Source organism: Halichoerus grypus, chromosome 6, assembly GCF_964656455.1.
Source record: "Halichoerus grypus chromosome 6, mHalGry1.hap1.1, whole genome shotgun sequence".
NCBI lineage: Eukaryota > Metazoa > Chordata > Mammalia > Carnivora > Phocidae > Halichoerus > Halichoerus grypus.
In genome coordinates, this window is record NC_135717.1 from 174,017,744 (window position 1) to 174,036,115 (window position 18,372).

At 60.0% G+C, this 18,372-nt stretch overlaps 1 protein-coding gene across 1 annotated transcript in view; it reads right to left on the minus strand.

The window, feature by feature from the left end:
• Positions 1 to 12,707, minus strand: part of SHISAL1 (shisa like 1) — a 73,458-nt gene extending 60,751 nt beyond the window's left edge. The window contains exon 1 of the mRNA XM_036084083.2: positions 12,671 to 12,707. The gene's annotated coding sequence lies outside the window, so the exon portion shown is untranslated. The remainder of the gene's footprint in view (positions 1 to 12,670) is intronic.
• Between the last annotated feature and the right edge of the window lie 5,665 nt (positions 12,708 to 18,372).

Below are 18,372 nucleotides of genomic sequence, written 5' to 3' on the forward strand. Positions count from 1 at the left end.
GCCCTGTGGTTCCCCACCTTGGGCTTTGCTGCCCCCTCTGCCAGCCATTCCCATGACTGATCTCCCAGGAAGAACGAAGGGTCGGCCACAAGATTGGTGTGAGAGGCGGAGGGCATGGGGGTCCCGGGAGAGTGGGAAGACCCCCACGTCAGACACACACCCGCGTCCCCATCCCATCCAGAAGAACAGCAGTATCACATGGTCTTAGGTGATCTGGAGGGAAGCCAGGCCTGGGGTCACCATGTCCAGCCCCTGTCAGGTGTCTGGTCAGGAGCTGGGCTCTGGAATCGCACGGAATGCTCTGAGCCCCTGGCGCTCTTCTCTTCCTGCCTGCCTCCCTGCTCTTCCCAGCCTGAGGGCTCCTCCCCAGCCCAGCCAGCACCTCTTCCCCAAACTGGAGAGCCATTCTTTTGAGTTAGCGCTCCGGAAACCCAAGACTCACTAAGAAACCTGTCTGCTGGCGTCCACGGAGCGGCTGGAGCCCTCTGACCATCCCCCAGGTGGGCTCTGTGTTCATCTTGGCACGAGAGATGCTGGGAGCGGGGAGCGAGGGGCCGAGCAGAGGCCCCTGTGGGAGGGAAGGCCCAGCCATCAGGCCTACACCCGCCTCCCCAACCGGGAGTCCATCCCGGTCCACCGTGGTGATGGGGCAGAGCCTGGCACTGGGAGGGCGAGCCTTCCTCACCCGGGGGCTCCTGGGCTGAAGGAGACGTCCCGGCCCACCTCAGCAGGCTTCCTGCTTTTCCAAAACTGAACATCGCTCAGAATGGGGAGAAAATTGCTCAATTTTAGAGCATAGGTTGACATCTAGGTAAACAGTCTTATGGAGGTCTAATTAGTGTGCCGCTTTGGGGAACGTGGGCTCCAAAATTTCTGGGGAATGGAGAGGTAACATCAAAAAGCATTTATGAAAGAGCTCTGTCAGCAAGGAAGCCAGGCAGAACCGGGGTGGGCAGGGCAGGATTCCACGAGGAGGCGGGTGCCGGGCCAAGCCTGGCAGAGGGCAGCTGCAGAGAGGACAGGGGCGCAGGCTGGCCTGGGGGAGGCCCCACGGTGGTCCTGTGCCCCCGGACGCCTGACCTAGCCTGTCTGGGCCTCCCTCCTGCCCGCGAAGTGGGGTGCTGGTCCCAGCCTCACAGGGGTGGCCTGAGGGATGAAATGAGGTGGTATATGTGAATCCAGGACCGGGCTGGGGGGTCAGCGGGTGGTCAGGAAACAGGGTTTCCTTTCTCAGCGCCTCCGTCGCTGGGGCTCGGGGTTTGCTTCTGGCTGCTCCACGTTCTCTAACGTGAGCTGCTTGTGACCCCGAGATGTGGTCCAGGGGGAGATCATTAGCCTCAGATGTGGACACGGAGGAACGGAGGATCAGAGAGGCTGTCATTCTGTCGGGAGGCGGGGGAGGTTGTCACATAGCTCATACAAAGCCGACCTGGGACTGGCACCCGGGTTTCCAGATTCTCGGCACAGGACTCCCTCCACAACGCCACACGGGCCACAGCTGGCACAGTCCACACACCCCTGGCGTGGCTCGGGGGAGACATCTGGGGGCTCACAGGGCTCTCTGCGCCGTCGGGGGTGGGGGGCACCGTCCTTGGACCAGAGCCCACAGGCTCCAGGCTGTAGAGGCAGAACCCACACAAGAGTTAAACTGTATATAAGAACTGACCTTCTTTCTGTACAGTGGAGACAAGAGAAAGAGACTATTTCTTGAGCACCTACTATGTGTCCAGCCCTGGGATTGGCATCTGACAAATACTGTCTCCTTTAATTTTCGAAAAGGGGGGGCTCTGCTGCTCCCAGTGTGCAGATAAGAAAAGTAAGACTCTGAGAGGTGGTGTCACCAGGCCAAGGTCACAGAGCTGCTGAGCTACGGGCACTTGGCCCCAAGCTGATCCAGTGTCCAAGTCAAGGTCCTTTCTGGGCCTCGGGCTCTTGGCCTTGGGCAATCGGGAGGAAGTGGTGTTAAGGGAGAGGGCTGCCACTCTCCCGAAATGAAATCACCGGGAATTTCCCCCTCTCCCGAGGCCTGGGGGAAGAGCAGAAGAGAGACCATTTTTGGAATAAGCTGGTCCCATTTCCCACCCAGCGCTGGAGGCCTGGCCCTCCGCCCACACTCAGGACTTCCCGGCAGACCTGGCCCCTGATTGAACTCCTCCATCCACAGAACTCGGCTCAGCACAGCCCCTGGGGACCCGTTCTCCTGGGGGACATTCCCACGGGGAAGCTGGGGAGGAGGGACCCGCAATCCTGCTCCCCCACCCCCCACCCCCCACTCTACACTAGTCTGGCCTCACACTGAACAGGCTTATTTTAAAACAATCAGCATTTGGCTCAAGCTGTGAAAACGAAATCTACATTTGGTGGTGTCAGGAGGAGTGGGATAGGCCATGCCTGGGAAAGAAGGGGGTCGTTGGTGGGAGATCCCCCGAGTGTCTCAGACCTAGCTCCTGGCCTCACAGATGGGGAGGGGGGATGGGGGGCATCCAGGTATCGGGGTCACAGATCTGGTTCCAATGTCATCACCACCACTAACTGACATGGGACCGTGAGCAGGTCGCTTCATTTAAAACCCATCATTCAGCCAGGAAACTTTCACTGAGCCCCTGCTAGGCATCACTCCTGACTCTCAGCCCTGAGGACACAGGAATGAACTAGACAGACACTTGCCCTTGGCATGCAGAGGCCTCGGTCTGGAGCGGAGAGGGGGGCTCTCCATCCCTCCCCACCCGCTGTCTGCAAGAAGGCACCTAGCTCAGAGTGCCCATGTTGGCTCTGCCCACGCCTGAGGCCCCTGCGGACTGTTGGCTCCCGGTGGAGGCTGGAGCCAGGGCTGATGCCCCTCTGAGACCCCGGCTGCCCAGCCCTGCCCTGGGCACGGAGGAAGAAGAGGCAGGCAGTGGGGGAGTGGGGGGCCAGGGCAGCGGTGGAGGGGCAGCGAGGAGCTAAGAGGCCCCGGCCCCGGCCTTGGACAGTCCACAAATAAACTGCTCATCCCTCTTCCCAACTGAGAGAGAGAAAATAGCTTTCACACTATATTTTCTGATTTTTTTTTCCCACTTCACTGCTTCTAAATCGATCCAGAACAGATTGTCCAATTGTTTGAATTTCAGGAGAAAAGTCTCCTAATCTTTCCCTCGCCCTGCCCAGAATTCTGCCAGGCCCTCGCCCTCTCCTGGTGACCCGGCTGGACGTTCCCACCTGCTGGCCCCAGAAGGGGGCTCACCCGGGCTGGGGGTCTGTACTCTTAGGTGGCGCTCATGTTGGGGACCCACTGGAAATATCCTGGCCCTGGAAGAGAAGGCTTTGCTTCCCCAGAAAGGACTGAACTTGGCGGGGGGCTCCGCAGGCAATGGGGCCCCCTGGGAGCCTGGCAGCCTGGGTGGAGCTGGAGGCTGCCACCTGCCTCCCCCGCCCCTCTCCTGTCAGGAAAGTTCTCTGGGTGCTGGGCTGAGCCACAACACAAGCAACTATGAGGGGCTGTCATCATCCCTGTTGACCAAGCGGCAGGACAGATGCTCCGTAACTTGCCAGAGTCCCTGGAGGTCAGGCCGCTGCTGAATGCTACAGCCTCTCCCGCCAGCCTCACCACCACCACGGGACAGCCGTGCCCAAGCGCCCAAAGTGTGCCAGCTCCTTCTCCTGGGCTCCATATGCATTGTCCTTTGGCCTTGATGTCCCTCCACCCTTGCTCATTGACCTGGTCATCTCATACTCTACCTCCTGGGGTGCCACCTCCTCTGGGAAGGCCTCCTTGCTGCTCCGACCCCTTTCTCCAGGCAGAATTGCTCCTCCAACCCCCGTCATCACCCACACTTGCTCAGTCCCTTACGTGGGACTCAGACCCGTAGGACTCAGACTTCCTGCGGACCCCAAGCCCTGGGTGCAACTTCAGGAGTGAATGACCATGCCGCAGGCACCCGAGATGGCTTATGCACTCCTGACACCCGGCACCTTCGGAGGTGGCCACAGGTGACAGGGGAAACCAGGTGCCAGATATTAAAGACCCCACAGCCCTCGACCTCCGGGCCCAGACGATGCTGGGGCAACCCCAATATAACCGCACTCAGACCCCACTCCTTCCCCAGGGTCTCGCTACCCTGCATCCCCCTCCCCAGAGAGAAGGAGCTCTCTGTGATGGCGACAGACGAGTGGAAACGTGTGAAGGGCTTGCTTCTGGAGCACTCTGCCTGGCCCCTCAGGCACCCAGGACCCCAGAGGTCCTGCTGGGGACCCCAGTTTACAGAGGAGGATACTGAGACAGAGAGGAGGCGGCTCGGCAAGGCCACACACTGGTGAGGGGTGGGCACAGGACTGTGGCGCCCCCCCATGCCGGCGCCACCCCCGACCACGAAGCGTATCCGGCCTCCCACAGTGGAAAGAGTCGAAGCTGCCAGATCCAAATCCTGGCTTTGCTGCTTAGCAGCTGTGTGCTCGCAGGGAAGTCACCACGCCGGTAGGAGTGGTAACCTGTCCTTGCTCACGGAAAGTCCCCAGGATTAAATGGGCTGGTGTTGACAAAGCGCCCGGGGCGGGGGCTCCGTGGCGACTCACGGGTCTCCCCGGCGACTCACGGGTCTCCGCAGCAGGTCGGGGCTCCTGCAGGCCTGGGAGCCAGCGTTCCCGTGCCCAGGGCCGGCAGGGGAATTCCGCCCTGGGCTGGCAGTGCCCTCGTCCCCGCCCCTTCCCTGGCCCCGCGCTTCGGGCCCCTTCTGGAAGCCACCAGGTGGCTCACAGCCTGCTCCATAATCCCGGCCTGCGGCGTATGGAGTCCACACACCTCCTCCGACTTTCAGCGTAGCTTCACAGATTACAAACTACGCTCAGACACGTTATCTTTGCGCGTCACCATCCCCCAAAGGAAGGCAGCGCTCGGCCCGTATTATGGAGGAGGGAACGGAGGTTCGGAGCTGCACCCGGACTTCGCTGTGCGAAAGGGGAGGAAGGCACAGCCCGAACTCAGCTCTGTCCGGCTCAGAAGCCAACTGGCAGGGACACCGGTGGCCTGCGCCCCCGGACTTGGGCCACCATGCCCAGTCCCATGGAACGGGGACAATAGACGTTTGCACAGAGAAGAGAGATGGCTACAAAGCCCATTCCACCTCATTGCTCACGGCCCTCAGAGGGAAGCCCCCCGCCCCAGCTGCCCCGATCCTAGGCTTGTGACGTTTCCTGACAGCTGTCCATCCTTCCTTCCTTCCCTCTTTCCGTCCTCCATCCAACCCCTCACTCGCTCATCCATCCATCCATCCATCCACCCATCCATCCACTCGCCCATCTGTCCATCCTGCCCAGGCACCCCTGGCCTAGGCACCGGCCACAGAACTAAATCAGGAATGAAGTGGTCTCCACCCTTCCAGCACAGAGAGAAGCTCCACTGCCTCTGGGCCTCCTGGGTGTTTCTGTTATTAAGTGGACCCGTGGTGGTAATGACAGTAACGTTTACTGAGCACGTAATTACGCGTCGGGCTCTGCACCAAGCATGGTCCTTGGATTTCCTCATTTGATTCTTGAAAGAAACTTGTGAGGTGGGCGCTATCCCCATTTTTAGATGAGGACACCGAGGCTCCAAGAGGTCATGTAACTTGCCCAAGGTCACACAGCTAGCAGGGATGGAGACTGGGGGTCGAGCCCGGACGGTCCCTCCAGAGCTCTGGGATAATAAATCATGGTCATCACTGTGATGGACCCAGGAGCCCAGAATATTATGATTCTTACCCAGAGCCCTCAAAACCACCCTTGTAACGTATTATTCTCATTACCAACGTTATCAGCCTTATTTTGCACACGAGGACACTGAAGCTCAGGGTGAACGGAGCAGCCCGACACTGGAATTGGGGCGTGAACCCGGGAGGGTACACTAGGCAGGCACCACCGGTCTCATGGCCCCCTTGACTCATTTCCTCATTCAGTCAACAGCCACAGCCGCGGAGGTTCAGGGACGATCGGCTGTGGTTCCTGCCTGGCCGCTGCAGGAAAGGCTGGAACAGGGGGAACAGGGGGAACAGTACCACAGTGACATGCCTGCTCATCGTAATAAAGTGAGAATACGGAGAGCTGACGCGGTCGTCAATGCACACTCTGTGCTCACTAAGCACCTCTGCAAACCTTATCCGGTTCTCACAATAACCCACTTTTGTAGGTGAGGAAACAGAGGCCCGGGGGTCATATAACCACCCAGGGTCATAGAGTTCGGAACAGGCGGAGGGGGGACTTGTCCTGGCTGGAGCCCCAGGCACAGGTTCTCCAGGGATCTGTGGATCTGTGCCAGGATCCTCCCTCCCTCCCACCCATTGCCCTGACGATGGGCCTCCGCTCAGAGGCTCCGCTCATTCCCCAAAGGCCTCAGGGTCCCAGGGATCAGATTCCAGGCAGTCATACCCAGAGGATGCCACATTCCCGACCTGCTCCCTGAAACACTGAAACAGCAGAGACCTCGGAAACCAGCCCATGGCGGGGGCATGCTGGACTGCCACCCAGAGGTGAAGGTTGGGCCTCTGGGGCTCAGTGATGATGCTGGGCTTCCTGCAAAGGGACACAGAGGCTCCCTGCCCCCATTTTCTGGATGTAGAGACTGAGGCTCAGGGCTGGCAGCTCTAGCACAGACATCCCGGGCCCCACGTCCTGAAGCCCAGCCTGGGAGGTAGTGGAGAAGGAGCAGGGCTCAGAGGGAAGGAGAAAGGGGACTTTCCCGACTTTGGTATTAGTGTCTGTGGTTCCATGATTTGATTTTTAGAATTTCCATTTTTAGTGTCTTATACTTATTCCCCCATCCCAAAGGGCCCTGTCTGGCTATGACCCCAGGCACCCCGCTTCCTCTCTCTGGGCTCTGTTCTCCTTAGGGAAAGGGAGACTCAGAGCTTGGCCCTGGGGTTTCCTGGGGGTGCTGGAAGGTAATGCATATGAAGGGGATTTGTAACAAGGGAACCTGCCAATGTGAAAATTGGAAGATGCCACTGGGAGCCCAAGCTTCTGCGAGACCCGCTTCAAGACTTTTCTCATGCCGCTCCTCTTCTGGGCCTGGCACAGTCCTACTCACCCTTTAAGACCCAAGCCAAAAGTCACCTCCTCCAGGGAGCCCTCCCTGCCCCCTCAGGCAGGGTGGGACCTTGCAGATGCCTGTTTAATTCTATTCTGCCCCCAACAAACACATGGCAAAACCAGGTCTTGTCTTCATTGTCTCTGGTCTCCGGGGCCTGGCACTGTGTCCAGGCACAGGGTAGGTGCTCCGGAAATGTGGACTGAATGCAAGCTAAATTGCATTGGCTGTTGGTCTACGAATCCAGCTGTACACGGGAGATTCTTCCCGAAAAGAAAAGGAGCCTGAAGTGAAAGCAAACCACCATCCTTTCTGTAACCAGCTCGGGGAGCCGCGGAGGAAATTCTCACACTGGATGATGGAAGGAATTTGCCTTTATTTTTAATTTGCGCCAATATCTAAGAAAGCGGCACTTTATCCTGAGCCCATCATGCACCGAGGAGCTTTGAATGTGGCGCAGGAGGCAAACTTTCCCGGCCCAATTTCCTCATGCAAATCTCTCGGTGGCGGCCCGAGCCATCCCCGCCCTCCGCCGGGCATTTCTCTGACGCTTGCCAGCCAGGAATAATCAGATTATGTAGCTGGGTTTTAAAAGATCACGGTTTGTCTCATTTTCCAGGGAAGTGTGAACAAAAAATTTTTTTCCTCCCAGGGCTCTGTTAAGAGCTTCCAGAACTTAATTCAGTGTTAAATGGGTGTAATTTGGGAAACTCATGCATTATTTCTTAATTTCTCGAGGCGAGTCTGCACGCATCTGCTGAGGTACGTGTGCGTGCGGACAGATGGGCGGTAATCGGAGTGTGCGCCCTAGTCGAGGGAGGGAAAGGGGCAGGCTGTCTCGAGAACACGCAAAGTAAACGCTCCATTCAGGGCTGACGTCCGGAAATCTGGGATGGGAGGCATTTGCATTTCATCTGGCTTCTGCTTTTCCACTCTGATGGCCAATGGCCTGGAGGGGGTGGGGGTGAGGGTAGGGGTGTCTGAAGCCTTTTCGGGAAGGGAGTGCAATTTTACCATCCAAGCCCCCTCCCGATCCCCCAGCCCAGGCAGCCTCAGGGGCCTCTGAAAAACACCTTCCAAGTCTGCATCGTATCGCTGAACATCCTTGGCCCTCAAGGATGCCCATTCACTGTGACCTTGAGCACATCCGGGGCCGGCTCTGGATTCAATGTCCCCATCTGTATCTGGGTACGTGGACAAGTTTCCAGCTCCCTCTCAGGACCCACAGCAGCAGCTCCTGGGGCTTCCCTCTAACTTAGCATTGCACACAGGCCCCAGATGTGCTGGGGTCCCCTTCTTTGTCTGATAACCCCAACTTTAGGCTATGGAGAATGGGGGCTCCCACACCCAAGATGCTACCAGTACCCCTTCCCCCACAAGCCTCATGTCCCGCATTGCTGAATGAGAAAACAGACTCAGAGGGCAAGTGACTCGCCAGTGAGTGGCCAAGTCAGAATGCCCAGAGAAGGCTCTCCAGAAAATGTCCAACCTGGTCGCAGCCAAGGGGAAAAGGAGGGAGGGGCTTGTCACAAGGGGGCCTAGCTGACACGTGGGAGGGGGGTACAGTAACAGGGTCAGGGGTGCCAAGACAACCATCGTCACAGCCAGAGAATTATCTATTTATATACTCAGTCACCCAACAAATTGAGCGCTGGTCATCCCTAGGCAGGGACTCCATGAGGACAGGTCTGAGGGGGCTTTGGGATCTTCTCTATATCCCCAGTGGGGGTCACACACAGAGAAGGGGTCAAGGAATGTGTGAGCTGGAGGAAGGAAGTCAGGAAGGAAAAAAAGAGAGGGATGGAGAGAGGAGGAGAGGGAACTTCCTTCCTGTCAGGCTTTGTGCGGAGTGAGGCCAAAACCAAAAGAGTGGGTGGCACCTGCTGTCCCCAGGAGGCCGTGACCCAGGCCTCTGGTCACCCTCTCGCTTTTGGGGGCTCCAGATGTTCAGGACTCCACCTTATGGAAGAATGTTTAGGACACATGGCCCTCCCGTTCTTAGAGGTTGACTAGGATTTCAGTAACTTCTAGAAAGAGCAGCTGGGCTGGGAAAAGCCACTTTTTGAGGGAGCTGGGGATGGGGCTCTTAGTTCATCCTAGGATCAATGTGAATCTGTTGTGTGACTCAGCCTGGGGAGAAGCAAACCAACAGAGGCTGTGTTAACAGAGGCAGAGTGTCCCCAAGAAGGGAGGTGATACCTATCACCCTGAGCATCAGATGGGCCACGCTCTGGCTCGGTCCAGAGCCGGGGAACCAGAACAATGTCTCGGAAGTGAGTCTCCAGAGAGCCTGACCCGCAGCAGCTCACAGCACGGTGTGTGAGGGCCGGGCTCCAGGCGGAGCGGCGTACTGGTTAGGAGCAGGATCCCAGTGGGTTATTCGGAACCCCTCTGAGGCTGTTTTGTCTGCACAACAACATCCATAATGACCAGTTCACGCAGATGGTGTGCGGATTAAGGGGGTGTTGGGGCTTGGGGCTTGCTCAGCACAAGGTCTGGCACGTAGTAGGCCTTCTGGCCCCCGCCACCAGATGCTAGCCTAGTGCCGTGGAGGCGCCATCCTGCCCGTGTGTCAGCAAAGTCATTTGTCATATGCAGGCGGGTGAAGCGGCCAGAACTGGTGTCTGCTTGCTCCCTCCCTCTCTTAGAAGGCAAGGGCCTGGCCATGAGGCACTCGTCTCCCGCAGTGTGGCCGGAAGCGGGGAGGGCTGTCGAGGGCTTGGCTGATTGTCCCAGAGAGTTGGAAACCAGATCCATCTTCTTGTCTTCCAAACTACCCCTCCCTCTGCCCACCCCCACCATGGGTTCCCACCCGTGGGCCACGTAAGTGTCCGAGCTCCAAACCCACCCATCCTCCCCTCCTTGCCGCCCCACCCCTGCTTCTGAACCCTCCCCCAGGCCGGGGGAGGGGGGGCGGGGGGTGTCCAGCTCCCTGGTGCCAGGGCTGCATGGCAGCACCATCTGCTGCCTGTCCCCCTAGTCCTGCAGCCCACCGCCCCCCCCCCCCAGGCCAATCTGCATCATCACCCATAGAGGGTCTCTGCCCAGAACACCTTCTGCTCCTCCCTTCTGGCTGCTTCAGGCCTGCCTTCTGGACCAGGCCCTCCTGGCACCCCTCCTCGGGCTCTCTGGGGCAGACCCTCCCCACCTGCGCCCCCACTGCCTCGGCTTCCCCCAGGCAGGGCTCCAGCCCTGCTGGCTCGTTAGGGGCTGTTTTCTCAAGAGCTGCCAAGGGTAGAGCCGATGCCCTTCAGCAGCAGCGACGGGGGCTCGCTGGGCAGTCTGCGTGAAGGAATGAATGGATGGATGGCTAACGGGACCAGGGAGGGGCTCTCAGCGGCTCCCTGGGGCGGGCCTCCCTCCCCCCTTTCTCTCCCCTACAAAAGTCTGAGCAGCGCTGGCCCTGCCCCCACCCCTCCCGTCCAGCCAGACAGGCTTCGGGCTGGGTGGCTCGGGACTGGGGGTGGGACACACGATCACAATCGCACACATTTACACACACACTCACAGAGTCACACCACCACACACATTTACACGCACACCATGGGTGCTACAAACTCTCACGCCACACACACTAGCATGTCCACATACTCTCACATACACACGCAGCTCCAAGCTGAACTGCTTCTCCTCACCTCCCCGTCAGTCCACTACCTCCCAGATGCCTGAGACAGAGCCAGGAACCCCGGGTGACGGTGACATGAAAGAAACTGGCAGTACCCCCTACCTGGGGCTTTCACCTTGAGCCCCGAGGTACAGGGGCCACCTGGCTCCAGGGAACTTTCTGGCCACCTCCCGCTCCACACTCAACCCCCCGTCAGGACAGCCACAGCAGACAGCCTCTCTGGAGAGACGGATGGCTCGCAGGGGGCTGTCCTGCCCCGAGCAGCCACAGATTCAGGGGCTGGGGGAACCCCCCAATTCTGGACAACCCTGACCAGCATGGGGATTGTCCTGAGCTGCCACCAGGGGCCCAGGGTTTATTGTGATTCTGCTTTGAAAACCATTTCCAACCATACCCTGAAGACTGCCTGTCGGTGAAATGTCCTGCGGGGCCACATGCTTCCTGGTCACATTCAAACCATCTGACAGGTGAAGAAACAAGGGATGATGGAGGGACCCCCCCCCCTTAGTCTGGCTCTGAATAGGGCCTAACTGGCTGGCTCAACAGCATTTCAATCACAGCCCAGCGTGGGATTCACAGGACACCAGTGACTGAAGATGTTGTAGACCCACAGGGGTCAAGGCCCTCATTCTATAGACTAGGGAACTGAGGCCCAGAGAAGGGCAGGAAACTGCCTGGGGTCACAGAGCCAACAGCACACCATCAGAAACTGACAGGCCCTGCTCAGTGCAACCTCCACCAACCTTCAGAGGTGGCAAGGGCTCCCGTGCCACTTTACAGACGGGGAAACAGAGACTCTGAGAGGTCAAGCACCTTGCTCAAGGTCACCCAGCCAGGGAAGAGAGGGCTAGAGGCCACCCACTGTGATTCCTGGTGCCAAGCACTTTCTGCTCCCCCCATCCAGCTCTGGGGTTCCTTGGGCAGGAGCAGTCACTAAGCCAAGGGATCAGAGAGGCCGGGAGAGGGAGGGTAGACACAAAGAAGCATACAGACATACTCCCACGGCAGATTATGTAACTCCCCTTCCCTGGCCCCATCGCCCCAGGGGTGCAGACCGCCACCCACACCGACCTCCGGGCCTGGCCCACCAGCCCGACACTAGCTCTCTCCAAAGTGAGGACAGTTGGAGGCGCCAGGGCGCACTGGCATTTCTTCCTTTCTTTTTTCCCTCCAGCTGACTTAACAAATACTAATACTGATAATGATAATAATAATTAGAATAAATATAACCTGAAGACGCTTGGGGTCTCGTTGCCATGACAACCGCTCGCGCTAGTGAGCTTCGGAGGCCGCCGCCGGGCCACCCGGCCCCAGGCGCGGGATCAATATTGATTCGGCCCCGGGAATCGGCGGCGGCTCCACTGGGGCCACGCGGCAGGCGGGGAGCCAGGGGCGCGCTCTTGGAGGGGGTCTTCCTGGTCGCCCGCGCCGCCCAGCTGGGGCCCCCGGAACCGGCTGGGTCCCCCCCAGCGTGCCTCCGGAACTCTGTCCGGCGCGCACGGGGCTCCCGGCTCGCTGCGCTCCGGGACTAGGTCCTCGGACGCCGGTCCCCACCTCGGACGAGCATTCCGGTCCCAACTGCCTCGTACCGGCACGACGCGCTCCGGACTGCTCCTCCGACCCGGGCCCGCCTCCTCCCCAAGGTTCAGCGACCCCGACCTTGATTAGCCCTGGCGCGGACCCGAACGCCAGAGCACCGGCTACCCCACGCGGCTCCCGCCCCCAGACTCTCCGCCCGGCGTCCCCGGCCCCTTTCCAAGGCACCGCCGGACCCTCCCTCCGAAGCACCCAACGCGGCTCTCCCAGTGCGCCCAGCCCTCCCCGCGCCGGGCGCCCGCACCCCTTTCGGCGGAGCCCCGGCGCCGAAGACCCCGCCCCCCCACTCGCCGGGACCCTCCCCCTCCCGGAGCCCCGCCCCCGGCCCCCCCTGCCCGGGGCGCTCGGACCCCGGCCCGGCGCGCCCCTCCCCCGCGCGGCCCCAGCCCGGCCCGCCCCGGGGCGCCGCTCACCTCGTGCCCGCCGCCCGCTCGCTCCTCGCTCCGCCGCCGGGAGCCGGCGCCCGCGGGGCTGAGCCGCCTGCTGGGGCGCGGGGCCGCCCACGCCCCCGCGGTGCCCCCGCCGCCGCCGCAACAGTTGTCCCGGCCCCGGGGGCTGCGGGGACTCGGGGGGCCCGGGGGTGGGGGGGTCGGGGGCTCCTAGACGCGCGGGGCGCGGCGCGGCGCTGGGGCTCCGGCTGGGACTCCGGCTCGCGCTCCGGACGCCCGTCGCCCGGCCCGCCGGCGCCCCGCACCGCCCGCCCGCGGCTACTGGGCGCCCCGCGCCGCCCGCCCGCCCGCCGGCCCCGCGCCCCGCGCCGCGCCCGCCGCCGCCGCCGCCACCGCGCTCATGCTCGCCGGCCCCGCGCCCGCCGCCGCCACTTCACTCTTTGCCGCTCGCCGCTCGCTCCGCGCCCTCTGCTGCCCCCTCGCCGCGCTCGCGGCTCCCAGCCGTCCTGGCCTCGCCGCCGCGCCGCGCTCCCCCTCTCCCAGCGCCGGCGTCCGCCTCTCCCGCCCGCCCTCCTCCTCCCGCGCGCTCTCCCTCTTTCTCGCGCTCGCCGGTCTCTCTCCCTCTCTCTCTTTCTTTCTCTCTCCCTCCCTCTCCCCCCACCCTCCCTCCTTCCCTTCCTCCCTCTCGCGCGCTCTCCCGCTTCCTCTCGCTCTCCTCCTCCTCTTGCTTTTTCTTTCGCAGTCTTTCTCTTTCCTTTTGTGGCTCCTTCTTTCTTCTCACTGTCGTCTTTTCTTCCCTCCCTCTTTCTCTCCTTCGTCCTTCCTTCCTTTCTACTTTTCCCTCCCCTCTCGCCTCCCTCCTGTCCTTTCTCTCTGCCTCTCTCCCACCCCTCTGATCCCTGTCTCCCCAGCCCCCCCCCCCCCCCCCGCAGTCACCTGCCTCCTTCCAGGTGCTCCCGGCCCCTGCCTACGGGAACACAGACCCCCTTCTGCCAGGTGGACCCTGTCCTGGCAGACGTGTGGCCTCCTGCCGCAGGAGGCTCGCCAGGGGCAGGTTCCCTCCCCAGGCCCTTCTTTCAAGGGAGGCATTCCTTCTTGGCAGACCAGGCCCCAGGGGCTCTGTGGCAGGGTCAGGCTGAGGGTGCTCAGTGGTAGGGTCAGGCTTGGGTGAGGGGATCCATCACATCAGAGAGGATGCTCTCTTCAGTTTCCCACGGGCAATGCCCAACTTCCCTGACCGCTGTGACCCCTGCTTGGGCTCCCCTCTCCTGTTCCAGTCCTTGTCTCTACTTGTCCTCCCCAGCAGCCCCTACTTCCTATTGCCCCCCCCCCCATTTGGGTGTCCTGGGCGCTCTCCGTGGCCCTGAGTCAGAGAGCCAACCTCAGTAAGCCGGTCTCCCCACCCTCCTCTGTCCCAGGCCCCCTGACCTCCGGTGGTAGGGAATGTGGGGGAACATTGCAGGGACCCCACAGAGGGAGTAGTGATGAGGATGGCTACCAGTTGGTCATCTGGGGAGGGAGAGTGCGTTCGAGTGCCCTAGAGGGCTGGTCAGTCCCCCCAGTGCCAACGCCTCGGGGCTCTCCCATCCTTGGATCTGGCTTCATGGTTACAGACATGGGTTGAACCTCACCAGAAACTGGGCTGAGCACTTTATACACAGTATTTTATTTATTTCTCACCACAGCACTGGGTGGTGTCCTCCCCTCTTTACAGACGAGGCAGGCAACTGGGGCTCAGAGAGGTTAGGACACCTGCCCTGAGCCACACAGCCAGCAAGAGGCAGAAGCAGGGTTGCAGCCCAGATCCCCCTGACTTCTGATCACAGGCTCTCCACCTGGGGCAGTTGTTCTTCCCTAAAGAGATCGCAGCAGCACCTCCCTCCGGGATCTTACGAGGATTAAATGAGGCAGGATGCGGGACGCACTTCACCTGGCACCTGCCGACCCTCCCGAGAGCGGTCCGTGGTCACCCCATGTTATGGTGGAAACCAAGGACAAGAAAGGTTAAGAAACAGGCCTAAGAGCTCATGGGGGTGGTATTCAGGTTGAGAGGAGTCTGTCCTCTGTAGCCAGAGGCTGTGTCCTGGGGGTCATTGAGGCTGTATAGAGTGGTGTGTGTGTGTGTGTGTGTTTGTGTGTGTGTGTGTGTGGTATTTGTGCGTATGTGTATGTGTGCACGTGTGTGTGTGTGTGTACCTGGGGATGGCATGTTCAGGGTATATTGGAAAGCCTTGAGGTTCAGAACAGTCTCCCCTCCCCCTTCAGGTCACCGAGCAGGGCTCTGGGCCTGTCCCTTGTCTGGTGCGAGACACCCAGAGATGAGATGAGCTCACTGCGCCCAAGAGGCTCACAGCCCAGTCAGGTGATGACTCAGGATGTTAGACCTCCATCCACCCCGATTTTCTACCCACTCAAACACCATCACCCCTTCCTGGCACGGGGGGCCCAGCCTGCCTTCCCAGCCTGCTCTGCAGGCAGGTGCCCCAAGCTCCAGCCACACTGAGGCCACTAACTGGGGTTTCCCTAGTCAGCCTCAAAGCTCCACTACCCACCTACTGTGTGCCCGCGGGGCTGCCTGCACCTTCTCCTTCCCCACAGTTGGCTCCCCCAGCTTGGACAAAGCGAGGTTGTCTCCCTGGGCCTCAGTTTCCTCATCTGCAAAATGGGGATGATTTTATCCACCTCAAAGGGTCAACATAAGGGTTAAATGAGCGCCTGGCAACTTCGTTGGTACTGGATCTGCATCAACGTCCCTTCTGTTCTCCCAGGGGGTCCTGAGTGGGCAGGGAACGGCATGGGCTGGGGGCACTGGTCGGACTGGGGCTTGAAGCTCATCGTGGCTGTTCACCAGCTGTGGGACAGAGGGCAAGTTCATTCACTTCTCCCAACTCCTATGCACTGGTTTCTGATGGCTGCAGTAACCAATGACCCCAAACTTGGTGACTTAAAACAACACATATTTATTCCCTTATAGTTCTGGAGGCAAGAAGCCAAAAATCAGAGTCACTGGGCTAAAGTCAGGTGTCCACGGGGCTGTCTCCCTCTGAGATTCGAGGGGAGGACCGCTCCAGTTCCTGGTGGCTGCCAGCATCCTTCTCTTATGGCCGTGTCACTCCAGCCTCCAAGGCCAGCATCTGCCCGTCTCTCTGTGTGCCCTGCTCCTCCATGTGCGTCCGACCCCCCTCTGCTCCCTCTCAGAAGGTCCCCTGTGATGGCATTTGAGGTCCTCTGATAATCCAGGATCATCCCCCATCTCAAAGCCCTTCCTAAATCACATCTGCAAAGCTCCTTTTTTTCCTTCTTGCCATATAAGGTAACATCCCCAAGTTTAGGGGCTAGGGCGCAAGAAGGTATCTTTGGGGTGGGGAGCATTTTTAGGCTTCAGAGCTCCAGCCAGCCGGCTTTGCATCTGCAGGAGCAGGAGGAGTGGGCTCCGAGGGCCACTGGGGGCTAGGTGAGCTGGAGCGTGCATACTGCCATCCGGGTACCCAGAGCACAAATATCTGTGCCCCCCTGGGGGTCCAGGCTGGGGGAGGGAGAGGTGAAGGGGTATGTGCAGGTAATTACACAGACTCCCCATTTCTGAACCTACTGTGTGTCGAGCTGCACAGACACGGTGGCCTTTAATACCATCCCTATTTACTATTTCTCTGCCTTCGGGAGGCTTTCTCCCCCGCAAACGCAGCCGCTCACCAGGGCGGGCGGGAGGGAGGCCTGGGGATGACTCACACTCTCTCCGTGAAGAGCAGCCTTTGCAAAGGGCTGGCTGGGGAGGGAGCTAAATTTAAAGCCAGGCCTCCTGAGAAGATCACCTGCCACGTCAAAATCACTGCCATTTAATTAGAAGTTGGGGACATGAGGCATTCAGCAGAGGTCTGTACAGTGAGCCTCCTTTGGGAGGGAGTGAGGCGCTTGGAGACTGAGCCCCTGCGGTGGGCAAGGGGAGGGGCCCCAGTGTGAGCACCACCAGCTGGCCCCCAGCCTCGGCACCACCTCCCCTTATTCCCCCCTCCCTCGGGGAGCAGGCTCTGCCCTCCCGATGGCCCCTCAAGTCCCTCTTTCCTCTTCAAAATCTTAGGGTTCTGCCCCCAAGCCCCTATTTCCCGAATTCAAAACAAGGAACCGGGGCTCAGAGACATTTGAAACCTCAACCCCAGAGTCATCCCTGGAGGATGTGGCCAAGCCAGGATTTGAACTGTTGGCCTGATCTGGGGCTTAGGTTCTGGACCATCTAGCCACTTGGTCCCTCCTGTGGAGTGGTTGGGGGTGATGGGCAGGTCTCTCGCTTCCTGCAGCCTGTTTCCTTCTCCATCCAAAGGGGCTGAAATACCATGCTGCCTCCACCTCTGGACAAAGCACTGTGAAGGGTCCTGGGGGGGCGCATCAAGTCCATCCCACCCTTGTTTTCAGAGGACACAAGCCCCTGGAGGGGTGGAGGAACGGGCCAGCAGCCAGGCCTCTGCCTCCCAGCCCTGACCCCTGGGAGCGGGGAGGCCAGTCAGATCACGGCCATCCTGGGACCTTGCTGCTTATGCTCTCCAACTGGCCAGGGGAGTCCCGTGTGGCAGAAAAGCTGCTGCCTCCCTGGGGTTCCAGGGCCGGGTCGGTAGGGCCGCCCTGAGCTTGCGCTGCCTGGGCCCCGCTCTCGGCCTGTTGGCTCATCCGGAAAATGTCGTGAGTCTTGACGACTCAGAGCCAGGCACATAGTAGGTGTTCGGTGTGCAAAAGCCACTGCCGTGGCTGACTGTCGTTCTGGAGATCCGGGAGCCCGGAGGCGGTGAGCGAGTCGCCGGGTCCAGGGGCGCGGCGGTGACACGGACCAGTGCTGTGTGCGCCGGGCCATAAGCTCACCGGGCGGCCTCCACTTGGCCTCCCGCTCCTCCCCGCTCCTGCCTGCCTCCCTCCTGGTCACAAGGGGTGAGCACAGTTTCTATTCTGGCCCCGGCAGGGAGCCTGGCAGGACCACTCAGAGAGCCCAGAAGAGACCTGGCTTCTATCTGCCTGTTCTAAACCGGTCCCACCACCTCCCCGCCTGGTGTTACTCTGAGTTTCCATTATGTGGCAAAGGGGGTTTTACAGATATAATGAAGATTACTAATCAGTTGACCTTCAGATAAGGAGACAATCCGCCGCCTAAGCTGATCACAGCAGCCCTTTAAAACTTGAGGGTTTTCCCGGCTGGTGTTAGAAGAGGAAGCCAAAGAGAAGTCAGTGTGAAAAGCGTCCCCCGGAGAGAGGCTCCTGCTGAGCTGGGAGGTCTCAGGGCAAGGAGGTGAGAGCCGCCCCCAACCCACAGCCACTAAGAAACGGGACCTCAGTCCTGCGACCACCAAGAACCGCATTTTGCCAGCATCCTGAAGGAGCCCTCAAAAAGTCACCCAGAGTGTCCCCATAAGGGCCCATCTTGGCTGATGCCTTGATTTCTACCTTGTGAGACCCCAAGCAGACGACTCGCTGAGCCCACCCAGCCTTCTGACCTACAGAGCTGTGGGATAATAAATGGGCGCTGTTTTAAGTTGCTGCATTTATTAAGTGCTAATAGAAAAACCAATTTATATATATGTATATACCAATATACTCAGCCACCACTCAGGCCAATTACTTACTTAATTTTTATGGGGTGAGGATCCTTACAGCCATCCTCCCGCTGCAGACCCCCGGGGCGGTCTCTGTACAACATGACCCTGACCTAGCCATCCCATTGCCTGTGGCCCTTCTGTGGTTAC